Genomic DNA, 21,728 nt, shown 5'->3' with positions numbered 1-21,728 from the left:
TCCGAGCCCCGCAAGTCACCCCATCTTGGATTCCCCTCGGTCTCTAGTTTTCAGAAATGCACAGGTTTGGTAGGTTTCCCTAGGAGCCGGCTGAGCTAGAGGCCAAAATCTACAGGTAGGCACTTCGCAAAAAACACCTCTGTTTTCTTTCAAAAATGTGGATGTGTCCACGTTGCGCTTTGGGGCGTTTCCTGTTGCGGGCGCTAGGCCTACCCAAACAAGGGAGGTATCATTTTTATCGGGAGACTTGGGGGAACGCTGGGTGGATGGAAATTTGTGGCTCCTCTCAGATTCCAGAACTTTCTGCCACAGAAATATGAGGAACATGTGTTTTTTTAGCCACATTTTGAGGTTTGCAAAGGATTCTGGGTAACAGAACCTGGTCCGAGCCCCGCAAGTCACCCCATCTTGGATTCCCCTAGGTCTCTAGTTTTCAGAAATGCACAGGTTTGGTAGGTTTCCCTAGGTGCCGGCTGAGCTAGAGGCCAAAATCTACAGGTAGACACTTCGCAAAAAACACCTCTGTTTTCTTTCAAAAATGTGGATGTGTCCACGTTGCGCTTTGGGGCATTTACTGTCGCGGGCGCTAGGCCTACCCACACAAGTGAGGTATCATTTTTATTGGGAGACTTGGGGGAACGCTGGGTGGAAGGAAATTTTTGGCTCCTCTCAGATTCCAGAACTTTCTGCCACAGAAATGTGAGGAACATGTGTTTATTTAGCCAAATTTTGAGGTTTGCAAAGGATTCTGGGTAACAGAACCTGGTCCGAGCCCCGCAAGTCACCCCATCTTGGATTCCCCTAGGTCTCTAGTTTTCAGAAATGCACAGGTTTGGTAGGTTTCCCTAGGTGCCGGCTGAGCTAGAGGCCAAAATCTACAGGTAGGCACTTCGCAAAAAACACCTCTGTTTTCTTTAAAAAATTTGGATGTGTTCATGTTGCGCTTTGGGGCGTTTCCTGTTGCGGGCGCTAGGCCTACCCACACAAGTGAGGTATCATTTTTATTTGGAGACTTGGGGGAACGCTGGGTGGAAGGAAATTTGTGGCTCCTCTCAGATTCCAGAACTTTCTGCCACAGAAATGTGAGGAACATGTGATTTTTTTAGCCCAATTTTGAGGTTTGCAAAGGATTCTGGGTAACAGAACCTGGTCCGAGCCCCGCAAGTCACCCCTCCTTGGATTCCCCTAGGTCTCTAGTTTTCAGAAATGCACAGGTTTGGTAGATTTCCCTAGGTGCCGGCTGAGCTAGAGGCCAAAATCTACAGGTAGGCACTTCGCAAAAAACACCTCTGTTTTCTTTCAAACATTTGTATGTGTCCACGTTGTGCTTTGGGGCGTTTACTGTTGCATGCGCTAGGCCTACCCACACAAGTGAGGTATCATTTTTATCGGGAGACTTAGGGGAACGCTGGGTGGAAGGAAATTTGTGGCTACTCTCAGATTCCAGAACTTTCTGCCACAGAAATATGAGGAACATGTGTTTTTTTTTGCCAAATTTTGAGGTTTGCAAAGGATTCTGGGTAACAGAACCTGGTCCGAGCCCTGCAAGGCACCCCATCTTGGATTCCCCTAGGTCTCTAGTTTTCAGAAATGCACATGTTTGGTAGGTTTCCCTAGGTGCTGGCTGAGCTAGAGGACAAAACCTACAGGTAGGCACATCGCAAAAAACACCTTCTGTTTTCTTTCAAAAATTTGGATGTGTCCATAATGCGCTTTGGGGCGTTTCCTGTCGCGGGCGCTAGGCCTACCCACACAAGTGAGGTATCATTGTTATCTGGAGACTTGGGGGAACGCTGGGTGGAAGGAAATTTGTGGCTCCTCTCAGATTCCAGAACTTTCTGCCACAGAAATGTGAGGAACATGTGTTTTTTTAGCCAAATTTTGAGGTTTGCAAAGGATTCTGGGTAACAGAACCTGGTCCGAGCCCCGCAAGTCACCCCATCTTGGATTCCCCTAGGTCTCTAGTTTTCAGAAATGCACAGGTTTGGTAGGTTTCCCTAGGTGTCGGCTGAGCTAGAGGCCAAAATCTACAGGTAGGCACTTCGCAAAAAACACCTCTGTTTTCTTTCAAAAATGTGGATGTGTCCACGTTGCGCTTTGGGGCGTTTCCTGTCGCGGGCGCTAGGCCTACCCACTCAAGTGAGGTATCATTTTTATTGGGAGACTTGGGGGAACCCTGGGTGGAAGGAAATTTGTGGCTCCTCTCAGATTCCAGAACTTTCTGCCACAGAAATGTGAGGAACATGTGTTTATTTAGCCAAATTTTGAGGTTTGCAAAGGATTCTGGGTAACAGAACCTGGTCCGAGCCCCGCAAGTCACCCCATCTTGGATTCCCCTAGGTCTCTAGTTTTCAGAAATGCACAGGTTTGGTAGGTTTCCCTAGGTGCCGGCTGAGCTAGAGGCCAAAATCTACAGGTAGGCACTTCGCAAAAAACACCTCTGTTTTCTTTAAAAAATTTGGATGTGTTCATGTTGCGCTTTGGGGCGTTTCCTGTTGCGGGCGCTAGGCCTACCCACACAAGTGAGGTATCATTTTTATTTGGAGACTTGGGGGAACGCTGGGTGGAAGGAAATTTGTGGCTCCTCTCAGATTCCAGAACTTTCTGCCACAGAAATGTGAGGAACATGTGATTTTTTTAGCCCAATTTTGAGGTTTGCAAAGGATTCTGGGTAACAGAACCTGGTCCGAGCCCCGCAAGTCACCCCTCCTTGGATTCCCCTAGGTCTCTAGTTTTCAGAAATGCACAGGTTTGGTAGATTTCCCTAGGTGCCGGCTGAGCTAGAGGCCAAAATCTACAGGTAGGCACTTCGCAAAAAACACCTCTGTTTTCTTTCAAACATTTGTATGTGTCCACGTTGTGCTTTGGGGCGTTTACTGTTGCATGCGCTAGGCCTACCCACACAAGTGAGGTATCATTTTTATCGGGAGACTTAGGGGAACGCTGGGTGGAAGGAAATTTGTGGCTACTCTCAGATTCCAGAACTTTCTGCCACAGAAATATGAGGAACATGTGTTTTTTTTTGCCAAATTTTGAGGTTTGCAAAGGATTCTGGGTAACAGAACCTGGTCCGAGCCCTGCAAGGCACCCCATCTTGGATTCCCCTAGGTCTCTAGTTTTCAGAAATGCACAGGTTTGGTAGGTTTCCCTAGGTGCTGGCTGAGCTAGAGGACAAAACCTACAGGTAGGCACATCGCAAAAAACACCTTCTGTTTTCTTTCAAAAATTTGGATGTGTCCATAATGCGCTTTGGGGCGTTTCCTGTCGCGGGCGCTAGGCCTACCCACACAAGTGAGGTATCATTGTTATCTGGAGACTTGGGGGAACGCTGGGTGGAAGGAAATGTGTGGCTCCTCTCAGATTCCAGAACTTTCTGCCACAGAAATGTGAGGAACATGTGTTTTTTTAGCCAAATTTTGAGGTTTGCAAAGGATTCTGGGTAACAGAACCTGGTCCGAGCCCCGCAAGTCACCCCATCTTGGATTCCCCTAGGTCTTTAGTTTTCAGAAATGCACAGGTTTGGTAGGTTTCCCTAGGTGTCGGCTGAGCTAGAGGCCAAAATCTACAGGTAGGCACTTCGCAAAAAACACCTCTGTTTTCTGTAAAAAATGTGGATGTGTCCACGTTGCGCTTTGGGGCGTTTCCTGTCGCGGGCGCTAGGCCTACCCACTCAAGTGAGGTATCATTTTTATCGGGAGACTTGGGGGAACCCTGGGTGGAAGGAAATTTGTGGCTCCTCTCAGATTCCAGAACTTTCTGCCACAGAAATGTGAGGAACATGTGTTTTTTTAGCCAAATTTTGAGGTTTGCAAAGGATTCTGGGTAACAGAACCTGGTCCGAGCCCCACAAGTCACCCCATCTTGGATTCCCCTAGGTCTCTAGTTTTCAGAAATGCACAGGTTTGGTAGGTTTCCCTAGGTGTCGGCTGAGCTAGAGGCCAAAATCTATAAGTAGGCACTTCGCAAAAAACACCTCTGTTTTCATTCAAAAATTTGGATGTGTCCACGTTGCGCTTTGGGGTGTTTCCTGTCACGGGCGATAGGCCTACCCACACAAGTGAGGTATCATTTTTATCAGGAGACTTGGGGGAACGCTGGGTGGAAGGAAATTTGGGGCTCCTCTCAGATTCCAGAACTTTCTGCCACAGAAATGTGAGGAACATGTGTTTTTTTAGCCAAATTTTGAGGTTTGCAAAGGATTCTGGGTAACAGAACCTGGTCCGAGCCCCGCAAGTCACCCCATCTTGGATTCCCCTAGGTCTCTAGTTTTCAGAAATGCACAGGTTTGGTAGGTTTCCCTAGGTGCCGGCTGAGCTAGAGGCCAAAATCTACAGGTAGGCACTTCGTAAAAAACACCTCTGTTTTCTTTAAAAAATTTGGATGTGTCCACGTTGCGCTTTGGGGCGTTTCCTGTTGCGGGCGCTAGGCCTACCCACACAAGTGAGGTATCATTTTTATCAGGAGACGAGGGGGAACGCTGGGTGGAAGGAAATTTGTGGCTCCTCTCAGATTCCAGAACTTTGTGCCACAGAAATGTGAGGAACATGTGTTTTTTTAGCCAAATTTTGAGGTTTGCAAAGGATTCTGGGTAACAGAACCTGGTCCGAGCCCCGCAAGTCACCCCATCTTGGATTCCCCTCGGTCTCTAGTTTACAGAAATGCACAGGTTTGGTGGGTTTCCCTAGGTGCCGGCTGAGCTAGAGGCCAAAATCTACAGGTAGGCACTTCGCAAAAAACACCTCTGTTTTCTTTCAAAAATGTGGATGTGTCCACGTTGCGCTTTGGGGCGTTTCCTGTCGCGGGCGCTAGGCCTACCCAAACAAGGGAGGTATCATTTTTATCGGGAGACTTGGGGGAACGCTGGGTGGAAGGAAATTTGTGGCTCCTCTCAGATTCCAGAACTTTCTGCCACAGAAATATGAGGAACATGTGTTTTTTTAGCCACATTTTGAGGTTTGCAAAGGATTCTGGGTAACAGAACCTGGTCCGAGCCCCGCAAGTCACCCCATCTTGGATTCCCCTAGGTCTCTAGTTTTCAGAAATGCACAGGTTTGGTAGGTTTCCCTAGGTGTCGGCTGAGCTAGAGGCCAAAATCTATAAGTAGGCACTTCGCAAAAAACACCTCTGTTTTCATTCAAAAATTTGGATGTGTCCACGTTGCGCTTTGGGGTGTTTCCTGTTGCGAACGCTAGGCCTACCCACACAAGTGAGGTATCATTTTTATCGGGAGACTTGGGGGAACGCTGGGTGGAAGGAAATTTGTGGCTCCTCTCAGATTTCAGAACTTTCTGCCACAGAAATGTGAGGAACATGTGATTTTTTAACCAAATTTTGAGGTTTGCAAAGGATTCTGGGTAACAGAACCTGGTCCGAGCCCTGCAAGTCACCCCATCTTGGATTCCCCTAGGTCTCTAGTTTTCAGAAATGCACAGGTTTGGTAGGTTTCCCTAGGTGCTGGCTGAGCTAGAGGACAAAACCTACAGGTAGGCACATCGCAAAAAACACCTTCTGTTTTCTTTCAAAAATTTGGATGTGTCCATAATGCGCTTTGGGGCGTTTCCTGTCGCGGGCGCTAGGCCTACCCACACAAGTGAGGTATCATTGTTATCTGGAGACTTGGGGGAACGCTGGGTGGAAGGAAATTTGTGGCTCCTCTCAGATTCCAGAACTTTCTGCCACAGAAATGTGAGGAACATGTGTTTTTTTAGCCAAATTTTGAGGTTTGCAAAGGATTCTGGGTAACAGAACCTGGTCCGAGCCCCGCAAGTCCCCCCATCTTGGATTCCCCTAGGTCTCTAGTTTTCAGAAATGCACAGGTTTGGTAGGTTTCCCTAGGTGTCGGCTGAGCTAGAGGCCAAAATCTATAAGTAGGCACTTCGCAAAAAACACCTCTGTTTTCTGTAAAAAATGTGGATGTGTCCACGTTGCGCTTTGGGGCATTTCCTGTCGCGGGCGCTAGGCCTACCCACTCAAGTGAGGTATCATTTTTATCGGGAGACTTGGGGGAACCCTGGGTGGAAGGAAATTTGTGGCTCCTCTCAGATTCCAGAACTTTCTGCCACAGAAATGTGAGGAACATGTGTTTTTTTAGCCAAATTTTGAGGTTTGCAAAGGATTCTGGGTAACAGAACCTGGTCCGAGCCCCGCAAGTCCCCCCATCTTGGATTCCCCTAGGTCTCTAGTTTTCAGAAATGCACAGGTTTGGTAGGTTTCCCTAGGTGTCGGCTGAGCTAGAGGCCAAAATCTATAAGTAGGCACTTCGCAAAAAACACCTCTGTTTTCATTCAAAAATTTGGATCTGTCCACGTTGCGCTTTGGGGTGTTTCCTGTTGCGAACGCTAGGCCTACCCACACAAGTGAGGTATCATTTTTATCGGGAGACTTGGGGGAACGCTGGGTGGAAGGAAATTTGTGGCTCCTCTCAGATTTCAGAACTTTCTGCCACAGAAATGTGAGGAACATGTGATTTTTTAACCAAATTTTGAGGTTTGCAAAGGATTCTGGGTAACAGAACCTGGTCCGAGCCCTGCAAGTCACCCCATCTTGGATTCCCCTAGGTCTCTAGTTTTCAGAAATGCACAGGTTTGGTAGGTTTCCCTAGGTGCCGGCTGAGCTAGAGGCCAAAATCTACAGGTAGGCACTTCGCAAAAAACACCTCTGTTTTCTTTAAAAAATTTGGATGTGTTCATGTTGCGTTTTGGGGCGTTTCCTGTTGCGGGCGCTAGGCCTACCCACACAAGTGAGGTATCATTTTTATCGGGAGACTTGGGGGAACGCTGGGTGGAAGGAAATTTGTGTCTCCTCTCAGATTCCAGAACTTTCTGCCACAGAAATGTGAGGAACAGGTGATTTTTTTAGCCAAATTTTGAGGTTTACAAAGGATTCTGGGTAACAGAACCTGGTCCGAGCCCCACAAGTCACCCCTCCTTGGATTCCCCTAGGTCTCTAGTTTTTAAAAATGCACAGGTTTGGTAGGTTTTCCTAGGTGCCGGCTGAGCTAGAGGACAAAATCTACAGGTAGGCACTTCGCAAAAAACACCTCCTGTTTTCTTTCAAAAATTTGGATGTGTCCACGTTGCGCTTTGGGGCGTTTACTGTCGCGGGCGCTAGGCCTACCCACACAAGTGAGGTATCATTGTTATCGAGAGACTTGGGGGAACACTGGGTGGAAGGAATTTTGTGGCTCCTCTCAGATTCCAGAACTTTCTGCCACAGAAATTTGAGGAACATGTGGTTTTTTTACCAAATTTTGAGGTTTGCGAAGGATTCTGGGTAACAGAACCTGGTCTGAGCCACGCAAGTCTCCTCATCTTGGATTCCCCTAGGTCTCTAGTTTTCAGAAATGCACAGGTTTGGTAGGTTTCCCTAGGTGCCGTCTGAACTAGAGGCCAAAATCTACAGGTAGGCACTTCGCAAAAAACACCTCTGTTTTCTGACAAAAATGTGGATGTGTCCACGTTGCGCTTTGGGGCGTTTCCTGTCGCTGGCGCTAGGCCTACCCACTCAAGTGAGGTATCATTTTTATCGGGAGACTTGGGGGAACCCTGGGTGGAAGGAAATTTGTGGCTCCTCTCAGATTCCAGAACTTTCTGCCACAGAAATGTGAGGAACATGTGTTTTTTTAGCCAAATTTTGAGGTTTGCAAAGGATTCTGGGTAACAGAACCTGGTCCGAGCCCCGCAAGTCACCCCATCTTGGATTCCCCTAGGTCACTAGTTTTCAGAAATGCACAGGTTTGGTAGGTTTCCCTAGGTGTCGGCTGAGCTAGAGGCCAAAATCTATAAGTAGGCACTTCGCAAAAAATACCTCTGTTTTCTTTCAAAAATGTGGATGTGTCCACGTTGCGCTTTAGGGTGTTTCCTGTTGCAGGCGCTAGGCATACCCACACAAGTGAGGTATCATTTTTATCGGGAGACTTGGGGGAACGCTGGGTGGAAGGAAATTTGTGGCTCCTCTCAGATTCCAGAACTTTCTGCCACAGAAATGTGAAGAACATGTGTTTTTTTTGCCAAATTTTGAGGTTTGCAAAGGATTCTGGTAACAGAACCTGGTCCGAGCCCCGCAAGTCACCCCATCTTGGATTCCCCTAGGTCTCTAGTTTTCAGAAATGCACAGGTTTGGTAGGTTTCCCTAGGTGCCGGCTGAGCTAGAGGCCAAAATCTACAGGTAGGCACTTCGCAAAAAACACCTCTGTTTTCGTTCAAAAATGTGGATGTGTCCACGTTGCGCTTTGGGGCGTTTACTGTCGCGGGCGCTAGGCCTACCCACACAAGTGAGGTATCATTTTTATCGGGAGACTTGGGGGAACGCTGGGTGGAAGGAAGTTTGTGGCTCCTCTCAGATTTCAGAACTTTCTGCCACAGAAATGTGAGGAACATGTGATTTTTTAGCCAAATTTTGAGGTTTGCAAAGGATTCTGGGTAACAGAACCTGGTCCGAGCCCCGCAAGTCACCCCATCTTGGATTCCCCTAGGTCTCTAGTTTTCAGAAATGCACAGGATTGGTAGGTTTCCCTAGAAGCCGGCTGAGCTAGAGGCCAAAATATACAGGTAGGCACTTCGCAAAAAACACCTCTGTTTTCTTTAAAAAATTTGGATGTGTTCATGTTGCGCTTTGGGGCGTTTCCTGTTGCGGGCGCTAGGCCTACCCACACAAGTGAGGTATCATTTTTATCGGGAGACTTGGGGGAACGCTGGGTGGAAGGAAATTTGTGGCTCCTCTCAGATTTCAGAACTTTCTGCCACAGAAATGTGAGGAACATGTGATTTTTTAGCCAAATTTTGAGGTTTGCAAAGGATTCTGGGTAACAGAACCTGGTCCGAGCCCTGCAAGTCACCCCATCTTGGATTCCCCTAGGTCTCTAGTTTTCAGAAATGCACAGGTTTGGTAGGTTTTCCTAGGTGCAGGCTGAGCTAGTGGACAAAATCTACAGGTAGGCACTTCGCAAAAAACACCTCCTGTTTTCTTTAAAAAATTTGGATGTGTCCACGTTGCGCTTTGGGGCGTTTCCTGTCGCGGGCGCTAGGCCTACCCACACAAGTGAGGTATCATTTTTATCGGGAGACTTGGGGGAACGCTGGGTGGAAGGAATTTTGTGGCTCCTCTCAGATTCCAGAACTTTCTGCCACAGAAATTTGAGGAACATGTGATTTTTTAGCCAAATTTTGAGGTTTGCAAAGGATTCTGGGTAACAGAACCTGGTCCGAGCCCTGCAAGTCACCCCATCTTGGATTCCCCTAGGTCTCTAGTTTTCAGAAATGCACAGGTTTGGTAGGTTTTCCTAGGTGCCGGCTGAGCTAGTGGACAAAATCTACATGTAGGCACTTCGCAAAAAACACCTCTGTTTTCTTTAAAAAATTTGGATGTGTTCATGTTGCGCTTTGGGGCGTTTCCTGTTGCGGGCGCTAGGCCTACCCACACAAGTGAGGTATCATTTTTATCGGGAGACTTGGGGGAACGCTGGGTGGAAGGAAATTTGTGGCTCCTCTCAGATTCCAGAACTTTCTGCCACAGAAATGTGAGGAACATGTGTTTTTTTTAGCCAAATTTTGAGGTTTGCAAAGGATTCTGGGTAACAGAACCTGGTCCGAGCCCCGCAAGTCACCCCTCCTTGGATTCCCCTACGTCTCTAGTTTTCAAAAATGCACAGTTTTGGTAGGTTTTCCTAGGTGCCGGCTGAGCTAGAGGACAAAATCTACAGGTAGGCACTTCGCAAAAAACACCTCATGTTTTCTTTCAAAAATTTGGATGTGTCCACATTGCGCTTTGGGGCGTTTCCTGTCGCGGGCGCTAGGCATACCCACACAAGTGAGGTATCATTTTTATCGGGAGACTTGGGGGAAAACTGGTTGGAAGGAATTTTGTGGCTCCTCTCAGATTCCAGAACTTTCTGCCACAGAAATGTGAGGAACATGTGTTTTTTTTTCTCCAAATTTTGAGGTTTGCAAAGGATTCTGGGTAACAGAACCTGGTCCGAGCACCGCAAGTCACCCCATCTTGGATTCCCCTAGGTCTCTAGTTTTCAGAAATGCACAGGTTTGGTAGATTTCCCTAGGTGCCGGCTGAGCTAGAGGCCAAAATTTACAGGTAGGCACTTCGCAAAAAACACCTCTGTTTTCTTTCAAACATTTGTATGTGTCCACGTTGCGCTTTGGGGCGTTTACTGTCGCGGGCGCTAGGCCTACCCACACAAGTGAGGTATAATTTTTATCGGGAGACTTAGGGGAACGCTGGGTGGAAGGAAATTTGTGGCTCCTCTCAGATTCCAGAACTTTCTGCCACAGAAATATTAGGAACATGTGTTTTTTTTGCCAAATTTTGAGGTTTGCAAAGGATTCTGGGTAACAGAACCTGGTCCGAGCCCCGCAAGTCACCCCATCTTGGATTCCCCTAGGTCTCTAGTTTTCAGAAATGCACAGGTTTGGTAGGTTTTCCTAGGTGCTGGCTGAGCTAGAGGACAAAATCTACAGGTAGGCACTTCGCAAAAAACACCTTCTGTTTTCTTTCAAAAATTTGGATGTGTCCATGTTGCGCTTTGGGGCGTTTCCTGTCGCGGGCGCTAGGCCTACCCACACAAGTGAGGTATCATTGTTATCGGGAGACTTGGGGGAACGCTGGGTGGAAGGAAATTTGTGGCTCCTCTCAGATTCCAGAACTTTCAGCCACAGAAATGTGAGGAACATGTGTGTTTTTAGCCAAATTTTGAGGTTTGCAAAGGATTCTGGGTAGCAGAACCTGGTCTGAGCCACGCAAGTCTCCTCATCTTGGATTCCCCTAGGTCTCTAGTTTTCAGAAATGCACAGGTTTGGTAGGTTTCCCTAGGTGCCGTCTGAACTAGAGGCCAAAATCTACAGGTAGGCACTTCGCAAAAAACACCTCTGTTTTCTGTCAAAAATTTGGATGTGTCCACGTTGCGCTTTGGGGCGTTTCCTGTCGCGGGCGCTAGGCCTACCCACACAAGGGAGGTATCATTTTTATCGGGAGACTTGGGGGAACGCTGGGTGGAAGGAAATTTGTGGCTCCTCTCAGATTCCAGAACTTTCTGCAACAGAAATATGAGGAACATGTGTTTTTTTCGCCACATTTTGAGGTTTGCAAAGGATTCTGGGTAACAGAACCTGGTCCGAGCCCCGCAAGTCACCCCATCTTGGATTCCCCTAGGTCTCTAGTTTTCAGAAATGCTCAGGTTTGGTAGGTTTCCCTAGGTGCTGGCTGAGCTAGAGGACAAAATCTACAGGTAGGCACTTCGCAAAAAACACCTTCTGTTTTCTTTCAAAAATTTGGATGTGTCCATGTTGCGCTTTGGGGCGTTTACTGTCGCGGGCGCTAGGCCTACCCACACAAGTGAGGTATCATTGTTATCGGGAGACTTGGGGGAACGCTGGGTGGAAGGAAATTTGTGGCTCCTCTCAGATTCCAGAACTTTCTGCCACAGAAATGTGAGGAACATGTGTGTTTTTAGCCAAATTTTGAGGTTTGCAAAGGATTCTGGGTAGCAGAACCTGGTCTGAGCCACGCAAGTCTCCTCATCTTGGATTCCCCTAGGTCTCTAGTTTTCAGAAATGCACAGGTTTGGTAGGTTTCCCTAGGTGCCGTCTGAACTAGAGGCCAAAATCGACAGGTAGGCACTTCGCAAAAAACACCTCTGTTTTCTGTCAAAAATTTGGATGTGTCCACGTTGCGCTTTGGGGCGTTTCCTGTCGCGGGCGCTAGGCCTACCCACTCAAGTGAGGTATCATTTTTATCGGGAGACTTGGGGGAACCCTGAGTGGAAGGAAATTTGTGGCTCCTCTCAGATTCCAGAACTTTCTGCCACAGAAATGTGAGGAAGATGTGTTTTTTTAGCCAAATTTTGAGGTTTGCAAAGGATTCTGGGTAACAGAACCTGGTCCGAGCCCCGCAAGTCACCCCATCTTGGATTCCCCTAGGTCTCTAGTTTTCAGAAATGCACAGGTTTGGTAGGTTTCCCTAGGTGTCGGCTGAGCTAGAGGCCAAAATCTATAAGTAGGCACTTCGCAAAAACACCTCTGTTTTCTTTCAAAGATTTGGATGTGTCCACGTTGCGCTTTGGGGTGTTTCCTGTTGCGGGCGCTAGGCCTACCCACACAAGTGAGGTATCATTTTTATCGGGAGACTTGGTGGAAAGCTGGGTGGAAGGAAATTTGTGGCTCCTCTCAGATTCCAGAACTTTCTGCCACAGAAATGTGAGAAACATGTGTTTTTTTAGCCAAATTTTGAGGTTTGCAAAGGATTCTGGGTAACAGAACCTGGTCTGAGGCCCGCAAGTCACCCCATCTTGGATTCCCCTAGGTCTCTAGTTTTCAGAAATGCACAGGTTTGGTAGGTTTCCCTAGGTGCCGGCTGAGCTAGAGGCCAAAATCTACAGGTAGGCACTTCGCAAAAAACACCTCTGTTTTCTTTCAAAAATTTGGATGTGTCCACATTGCGCTTTGGGGCGTTTCCTGTTGCGGGCGCTAGGCCTACCCACACAAGTGAGGTATCATTTTTATCAGGAGACGTGGGGGAACGCTGGGTGGAAGGAAATTTGTGGCTCCTCTCAGATTCGAGAACTTTCTGCAACAGAAATATGAGGAACATGTGTTTTTTTCGCCACATTTTGAGGTTTGCAAAGGATTCTGGGTAACAGAACCTGGTCCGAGCCCCGCAAGTCACCCCATCTTGGATTCCCCTAGGTCTCTAGTTTTCAGAAATCCACAGGTTTGGTAGGTTTCCCTAGGTGCCGGCTGAGCTAGAGGCCAAAATCTACAGGTAGGCACTTCGCAAAAAACACCTCTGTTTTCTTTCAAAAATGTGGATGTGTCCACGTTGTGCTTTGGGGCATTTACTGTCGCGGGCGCTAGGCCTACCCACACAAGTGAGGTATCATTTTTATTGGGAGACTTGGGGGAACGCTGGGTGGAAGGAAATTCTTGGCTCCTCTCAGATTCCAGAACTTTCTGCCACAGAAATATGAGGAACATGTGTTTTTTTAGCCAAATTTTGAGGTTTGCAAAGGATTCTGGGTAACAGAACCTGGTCCGAGCCCCGCAAGTCACCCCATCTTGGATTCCCCTAGGTCTCTAGTTTTCAGAAATGCACAGGTTTGATAGATTTCCCTAGGTGCCGGCTGAGCTAGAGGCCAAAATCTACAGGTAGGCACTTCGCAGAAAACACCTTCTGTTTTCTTTCAAACATTTGTATGTGTCAACGTTGCGCTTTGGGGCGTTTACTGTCGCGGGCGCTAGGCCTACCCACACAAGTGAGGTATCATTTTTATCGGGAGACTTAGGGGAACGCTGGGTGGAAGGAAATTTGTGGCTCCTCTCAGATTCCAGAACTTTCTGCCACAGAAATATGAGGAACATGTGTTTTTTTTGCCAAATTTTGAGGTTTGCAAAGGATTCTGGGTAACAGAACCTGGTCCGAGCCCCGCAAGTCACCCCATCTTGGATTCCCCTAGGTCTCTAGTTTTCAGAAATGCACAGGTTTGGTAGGTTTCCCTAGGTGCTGGCTGAGCTAGAGGACAAAATCTACAGGTAGGCACTTCGCAAAAAACACCTTCTGTTTTCTTTCAAAAATTTGGATGTGTCCATGTTGCGCTTTGGGGCGTTTCCTGTCGCGGGCGCTAGGCCTACCCACACAAGTGAGGTATCATTGTTATCGGGAGACTTGGGGGAACGCTGGGTGGAAGGAAATTTGTGGCTCCTCTCAGATTCCAGAACTTTCTGCCACAGAAATGTGAGGAACATGTGTGTTTTTAGCCAAATTTTGAGGTTTGCAAAGGATTCTGGGTAGCAGAACCTGGTCTGAGCCACGCAAGTCTCCTCATCTTGGATTCCCCTAGGTCTCTAGTTTTCAGAAATGCACAGGTTTGGTAGGTTTCCCTAGGTGCCGTCTGAACTAGAGGCCAAAATCTACAGGTAGGCACTTCGCAAAAAACACCTCTGTTTTCTGTCAAAAATTTGGATGTGTCCACGTTGCGCTTTGGGGCGTTTCCTGTCACGGGCGCTAGGCCTACCCACTCAAGTGAGGTATCATTTTTATCGGGAGACTTGGGGGAACCCTGGGTGGAAGGAAATTTGTGGCTCCTCTCAGATTCCAGAACTTTCTGCCACAGAAATGTGAGGAACATGTGTTTTTTTAGCCAAATTTTGAGGTTTGCAAAGGATTCTGGGTAACAGAACCTGGTCCGAGCCCCGCAAGTCACCCCATCTTGGATTCCCCTAGGTCTCTAGTTTTCAGAAATGCACAGGTTTGGTAGGTTTCCCTAGGTGTCGGCTGAGCTAGAGGCCAAAATCTATAAGTAGGCACTTCGCAAAAAACACCTCTGTTTTCTTTTAAAAATTTGGATGTGTCCACGTTGCGCTTTGGGGTGTTTCCTGTTGCGGGCGCTAGGCCTACCCACACAAGTGAGGTATCATTTTTATCAGGAGACGTGGGGGAACGCTGGGTGGAAGGAAATTCTTGGCTCCTCTCAGATTCCAGAACTTTCTGCCACAGAAATATGAGGAACATGTGTTTTTTTAGCCAAATTTTGAGGTTTGCAAAGGATTCTGGGTAACAGAACCTGGTTCGAGCCCCGCAAGTCACCCCATCTTGGATTCCCCTAGGTCTCTAGTTTTCAGAAATGCACAGGTTTGATAGATTTCCCTAGGTGCCGGCTGAGCTAGAGGCCAAAATCTACAGGTAGGCACTTCGCAAAAAACACCTTCTGTTTTCTTTCAAACATTTGTATGTGTCAACGTTGCGCTTTGGGGCGTTTACTGTCGCGGGCGCTAGGCCTACCCACACAAGTGAGGTATCATTTTTATCGGGAGACTTAGGGGAACGCTGGGTGGAAGGAAATTTGTGGCTCCTCTCAGATTCCAGAACTTTCTGCCACAGAAATATGAGGAACATGTGTTTTTTTTGCCAAATTTTGAGGTTTGCAAAGGATTCTGGGTAACAGAACCTGGTACGAGCCCCGCAAGTCACCCCATCTTGGATTCCCCTAGGTCTCTAGTTTTCAGAAATGCACAGGTTTGGTAGGTTTCCCTAGGTGCTGGCTGAGCTAGAGGACAAAATCTACAGGTAGGCACTTCGCAAAAAACACCTTCTGTTTTCTTTCAAAAATTTGGATGTGTCCATGTTGCGCTTTGGGGCGTTTCCTGTCGCGGGCGCTAGGCCTACCCACACAAGTGAGGTATCATTGTTATCGGGAGACTTGGGGGAACGCTGGGTGGAAGGAAATTTGTGGCTCCTCTCAGATTCCAGAACTTTCTGCCACAGAAATGTGAGGAACATGTGTGTTTTTAGCCAAATTTTGAGGTTTGCAAAGGATTCTGGGTAGCAGAACCTGGTCTGAGCCACGCAAGTCTCCTCATCTTGGATTCCCCTAGGTCTCTAGTTTTCAGAAATGCACAGGTTTGGTAGGTTTCCCTAGGTGCCGTCTGAACTAGAGGCCAAAATCTACAGGTAGGCACTTCGCAAAAAACACCTCTGTTTTCTGTCAAAAATTTGGATGTGTCCACGTTGCGCTTTGGGGCGTTTCCTGTCACGGGCGCTAGGCCTACCCACTCAAGTGAGGTATCATTTTTATCGGGAGACTTGGGGGAACCCTGGGTGGAAGGAAATTTGTGGCTCCTCTCAGATTCCAGAACTTTCTGCCACAGAAATGTGAGGAACATGTGTTTTTTTAGCCAAATTTTGAGGTTTGCAAAGGATTCTGGGTAACAGAACCTGGTCCGAGCCCCGCAAGTCACCCCATCTTGGATTCCCCTAGGTCTCTAGTTTTCAGAAATGCACAGGTTTGGTAGGTTTCCCTAGGTGTCGGCTGAGCTAGAGGCCAAAATCTATAAGTAGGCACTTCGCAAAAAACACCTCTGTTTTCTTTTAAAAATTTGGATGTGTCCACGTTGCGCTTTGGGGTGTTTCCTGTTGCGGGCGCTAGGCCTACCCACACAAGTGAGGTATCATTTTTATCAGGAGACGTGGGGGAACGCTGGGTGGAAGGAAATTTGTGGCTCCTCTCAGATTCCAGAACTTTCTGCCACAGAAATGTGAGGAACATGTGTTTTTTTAGCCAAATTTTGAGGTTTGCAAAGGATTCTGGGTAACAGAACCTGGTCCGAGCCCCGCAAGTCACCCCATCTTGGATTCCCCTAGGTCTCTAGTTTTCAGAAATGCACAGGTTTGGTAGGTTTCCCTAGGTGCCGGCTGAGCTAGAGGCCAAAATCTACATGTAGGCACTTCGCAAAAAACACCTCATGTTTTCTTTCAAAAATTTGGATGTGTCCACATTGCGCTTTGGGGCGTTTCCTGTCGCGGGCGCTAGGCATACCCACACAAGTGAGGTATCATTTTTATCGGGAGACTTGGGGGAAAACTGGTTGGAAGGAATTTTGTGGCTCCTCTCAGATTCCAGAACTTTCTGCCACAGAAATGTGAGAAACATGTGTTTTTTTAGCCAAATTTTGAGGTTTGCAAAGGATTCTGGGTAACAGAACCTGGTCCGAGCCCCGCAAGTCACCCCATCTTGGATTCCCCTAGGTCTCTAGTTTTCAGAAATGCACAGGTTTGGTAGATTTCCCTAGGTGCCGGCTGAGCTAGAGGCCAAAATTTACAGGTAGGCACGTCGCAAAAAACACCTCTGTTTTCTTTCAAACATTTGTATGTGTCCAAGTTGCGCTTTGGGGCGTTTACTGTCGCGGGCGCTAGGCCTACCCACACAAGTGAGGTATCATTTTTATCGGGAGACTTAGGGGAACGCTGGGTGGAAGGAAATTTGTGGCTCCTCTCAGATTCCAGAACTTTCTGCCACAGAAATATGAGGAACATGTGTTTTTTTTTCCAAATTTTGAGGTTTGCAAAGGATTCTGGGTAACAGAACCTGGTCCGAGCCCCGCAAGTCACCCCATCGTGGATTCCCCTAGGTCTCTAGTTTTCAGAAATGCACAGGTTTGGTAGGTTTCCCTAGGTGCTGGCTGAGCTAGAGGACAAAATCTACAGGTAGGCACTTCGCAAAAAACACCTTCTGTTTTCTTTCAAAAATTTGGATGTGTCCATAATGCGCTTTGGGGCGTTTCCTGTCGCGGGCGCTAGGCCTACCCACACAAGTGAGGTATCATTGTTATCTGGAGACTTGGGAGAACGCTGGGTGGAAGGAAATTTGTGGCTCCTCTCAGATTCCAGAACTTTCTGCCACAGAAATGTGAGGAACAGGTGATTTTTTTAGCCAAATTTTGAGGTTTGCAAAGGATTCTGGGTAACAGAACCTGGTCCGAGCCCCACAAGTCACCCCTCCTTGGATTCCCCTAGGTCTCTAGTTTTCAGAAATGCACAGGTTTGGTAGGTTTCCCTAGGTGCCGTCTGAACTAGAGGCCAAAATCTACAGGTAGGCACTTCGCAAAAAACACCTCTGTTTTCTGACAAAAATGTGGATGTGTCCACGTTGCGCTTTGGGGCGTTTCCTGTCGCTGGCGCTAGGCCTACCCACTCAAGTGAGGTATCATTTTTATCGGGAGACTTGGGGGAACCCTGGGTGGAAGGAAATTTGTGGCTCCTCTCAGATTCCAGAACTTTCTGCCACAGAAATGTGAGGAACATGTGTTTTTTTAGCCAAATTTTGAGGTTTGCAAAGGATTCTGGGTAACAGAACCTGGTCCGAGCCCCGCAAGTCACCCCATCTTGGATTCCCCTAGGTCTCTAGTTTTCAGAAATGCACAGGTTTGGTAGATTTCCCTAGGTGCCGGCTGAGCTAGAGGCCAAAATGTACAGGTAGGCACTTCGCAAAAAACACCTCTGTTTTCTTTCAAACATTTGTATGTGTCCACGTTGCGCTTTGGGGCGTTTACTGTCGCGGGCGCTAGGCCTACCCACACAAGTGAGGTATCATTTTTATCGGGAGACTTAGGGGAACGCTGGGTGGAAGGAAATTTGTGGCTCCTCTCAGATTCCAGAACTTTCTGCCACAGAAATATGAGGAACATGTGTTTTTTTTTCCAAATTTTAAGGTTTGCAAAGGATTCTGGGTAACAGAACCTGGTCCGAGCCCCGCAAGTCACCCCATCGTGGATTCCCCTAGGTCTCTAGTTTTCAGAAATGCACAGGTTTGGTAGGTTTCCCTAGGTGCTGGCTGAGCTAGAGGACAAAATCTACAGGTAGGCACTTCGCAAAAAACACCTTCTGTTTTCTTTCAAAAATTTGGATGTGTCCATAATGCGCTTTGGGGCGTTTCCTGTCGCGGGCGCTAGGCCTACCCACACAAGTGAGGTATCATTGTTATCTGGAGACTTGGGGGAACGCTGGGTGGAAGGAAATTTGTGGCTCCTCTCAGATTCCAGAACTTTCTGCCACAGAAATGTGAGGAACATGTGTGTTTTTAGCCAAATTTTGAGGTTTGCAAAGGATTCTGGGTAGCAGAACCTGGTCTGAGCCACGCAAGTCTCTTCATCTTGGATTCCCCTAGGTCTCTAGTTTTCAGAAATGCACAGGTTTGGTAGGTTGCCCTAGGTGCCGTCTGAACTAGAGGCCAAAATCTACAGGTAGGCACTTCGCAAAAAACACCTCTGTTTTCTGTAAAAAATGTGGATGTGTCCACGTTGCGCTTTGGGGCGTTTCCTGTCGCGGGCGCTAGGCCTACCCACTCAAGTGAGGTATCATTTTTATCGGGAGACTTGGGGGAACCCTGGGTGGAAGGAAATTTGTGGCTCCTCTCAGATTCCAGAACTTTCTGCCACAGAAATGTGAGGAACATGTGTTTTTTTAGCCAAATTTTGAGGTTTGCAAAGGATTCTGGGTAACAGAACCTGGTCCGAGCCCCGCAAGTCACCCCATCTTGGATTCCCCTAGGTCTCTAGTTTTCAGAAATGCACAGGTTTGGTAGGTTTCCCTAGGTGTCGGCTGAGCTAGAGGCCAAAATCTATAAGTAGGCACTTCGCAAAAAACACCTCTGTTTTCATTCAAAAATTTGGATGTGTCCACGTTGCGCTTTGGGGTGTTTCCTGTTGCGGGCGCTAGGCCTACCCACACAAGTGAGGTATCATTTTTATCGGGAGACTTGGGGGAACGCTGGGTGGAAGGAAATTTGTGGCTCCTCTCAGATTTCAGAACTTTCTGCCACAGAAATGTGAGGAACATGTGATTTTTTAACCAAATTTTGAGGTTTGCAAAGGATTCTGGGTAACAGAACCTGGTCCGAGCCCTGCAAGTCACCCCATCTTGGATTCCCCTAGGTCTCTAGTTTTCAGAAATGCACAGGTTTGGTAGGTTTCCCTAGGTGCCGGCTGAGCTAGAGGCCAAAATCTACAGGTAGGCACTTCGCAAAAAACACCTCTGTTTTCTTTAAAAAATTTGGATGTGTTCATGTTGCGTTTTGGGGCGTTTCCTGTTGCGGGCGCTAGGCCTACCCACACAAGTGAGGTATCATTTTTATCGGGAGACTTGGGGGAACGCTGGGTGGAAGGAAATTTGTGGCTCCTCTCAGATTCCAGAACTTTCTGCCACAGAAATGTGAGGAACAGGTGATTTTTTTAGCCAAATTTTGAGGTTTGCAAAGGATTCTGGGTAACAGAACCTGGTCCGAGCCCCACAAGTCACCCCTCCTTGGATTCCCCTAGGTCTCTAGTTTTCAAAAATGCACAGGTTTGGTAGGTTTTCCTAGGTGCCGGCTGAGCTAGAGGACAAAATCTACAGGTAGGCACTTCGCAAAAAACACCTCCTGTTTTCTTTCAAAAATTTGGATGTGTCCACGTTGCGCTTTGGGGCGTTTACTGTCGCGGGCGCTAGGCCTACCCACACAAGTGAGGTATCATTGTTATCGGGAGACTTGGGGGAGCGCTGGGTGGAAGGAATTTTGTGGCTCCTCTCAGATTCCAGAACTTTCTGCCACAGAAATTTGAGGAACATGTGTTTTTTTTACCAAATTTTGAGGTTTGCTAAGGATTCTGGGTAACAGAACCTGGTCTGAGCCACGCAAGTCTCCTCATCTTGGATTCCCCTAGGTCTCTAGTTTTCAGAAATGCACAGGTTTGGTAGGTTTCCCTAGGTGCCGTCTGAACTAGAGGCCAAAATCTACAGGAAGGCACTTCGCAAAAAACACCTCTGTTTTCTGACAAAAATGTGGATGTGTCCACGTTGCGCTTTGGGGCGTTTCCTGTCGCTGGCGCTAGGCCTACCCACTCAAGTGAGGTATCATTTTTATCGGGAGACTTGGGGGAACCCTGGGTGGAAGGAAATTTGTGGCTCCTCTCAGATTCCAGAACTTTCTGCCACAGAAATGTGAGGAACATGTGTTTTTTTAGCCAAATTTTGAGGTTTGCAAAGGATTCTGGGTAACAGAACCTGGTCCGAGCCCCGCAAGTCACCCCATCTTGGATTCCCCTAGGTCTCTAGTTTTCAGAAATGCACAGGTTTGGTAGGTTTCCCTAGGTGTCGGCTGAGCTAGAGGCCAAAATCTATAAGTAGGCACTTCGCAAAAAACACCTCTGTTTTCTTTCAAAAATGTGGATGTGTCCACGTTGCGCTTTAGGGTGTTTCCTGTTGCAGGCGCTAGGCATACCCACACTAGTGAGGTATCATTTTTATCGGGAGACTTGGGGGAACGCTGGGTGGAAGGAAATTTGTGGCTCCTCTCAGATTCCAGAACTTTCTGCCACAGAAATGTGAAGAACATGTGTTTTTTTAGCCAAATTTTGAGGTTTGCAAAGGATTCTGGTAACAGAACCTGGTCCGAGCCCCGCAAGTCACCCCATCTTGGATTCCCCTAGGTCTCTAGTTTTCAGAAATGCACAGGTTTGGTAGGTTTCCCTAGGTGCCGGCTGAGCTAGAGGCCACAATCTACAGGTAGGCACTTCGCAAAAGACACCTCTGTTTTCTTTCAAAAATGTGGATGTGTCCACGTTGCGCTTTGGGGCGTTTACTGTCGCGGGCGCTAGGCCTACCCACACAAGTGAGGTATCATTTTTATCGGGAGACTTGGGGGAACGCTGGGTGGAAGGAAGTTTGTGGCTCCTCTCAGATTTCAGAACTTTCTGCCACAGAAATGTGAGGAACATGTGATTTTTTAGCCAATTTTTGAGGTTTGCAAAGGATTCTGGGTAACAGAACCTGGTCCGAGCCCCGCAAGTCACCCCATCTTGGATTCCCCTAGGTCTCTAGTTTTCAGAAATGCACAGGATTGGTAGGTTTCCCTAGATGCCGGCTGAGCTAGAGGCCAAAATCTACAGGTAGGCACTTCGCAAAAAACACCTCTGTTTTCTTTAAAAAATTTGGATGTGTTCATGTTGCGCTTTGGGGCGTTTCCTGTTGCGGGCGCTAGGCCTACCCACACAAGTGAGGTATCATTTTTATCGGGAGACTTGGGGGAACGCTGGGTGGAAGGAAATTTGTGGCTCCTCTCAGATTTCAGAACTTTCTGCCACAGAAATGTGAGGAACATGTGATTTTTTAGCCAAATTTTGAGGTTTGCAAAGGATTCTGGGTAACAGAACCTGGTCCGAGCCCTGCAAGTCACCCCATCTTGGATTCCCCTAGGTCTCTAGTTTTCAGAAATGCACAGGTTTGGTAGGTTTTCGTAGGTGCCAGCTGAGCTAGTGGACAAAATCTACAGGTAGGCACTTCGCAAAAAACACCTCCTGTTTTCTTTAAAAAATTTGGATGTGTCCACGTTGCGCTTTGGGGCGTTTCCTGTCGCGGGCGCTAGGCCTACCCACACAAGTGAGGTATCATTTTTATCGGGAGACTTGGGGGAA

Source organism: Pleurodeles waltl, chromosome 4_2 (genome assembly GCF_031143425.1).
Source record: "Pleurodeles waltl isolate 20211129_DDA chromosome 4_2, aPleWal1.hap1.20221129, whole genome shotgun sequence".
Classification (NCBI taxonomy): Eukaryota; Metazoa; Chordata; class Amphibia; order Caudata; family Salamandridae; genus Pleurodeles; species Pleurodeles waltl.
The sequence above is the reverse complement of the archived record's forward strand: the minus strand, read 5'-3'. Positions refer to the sequence as shown.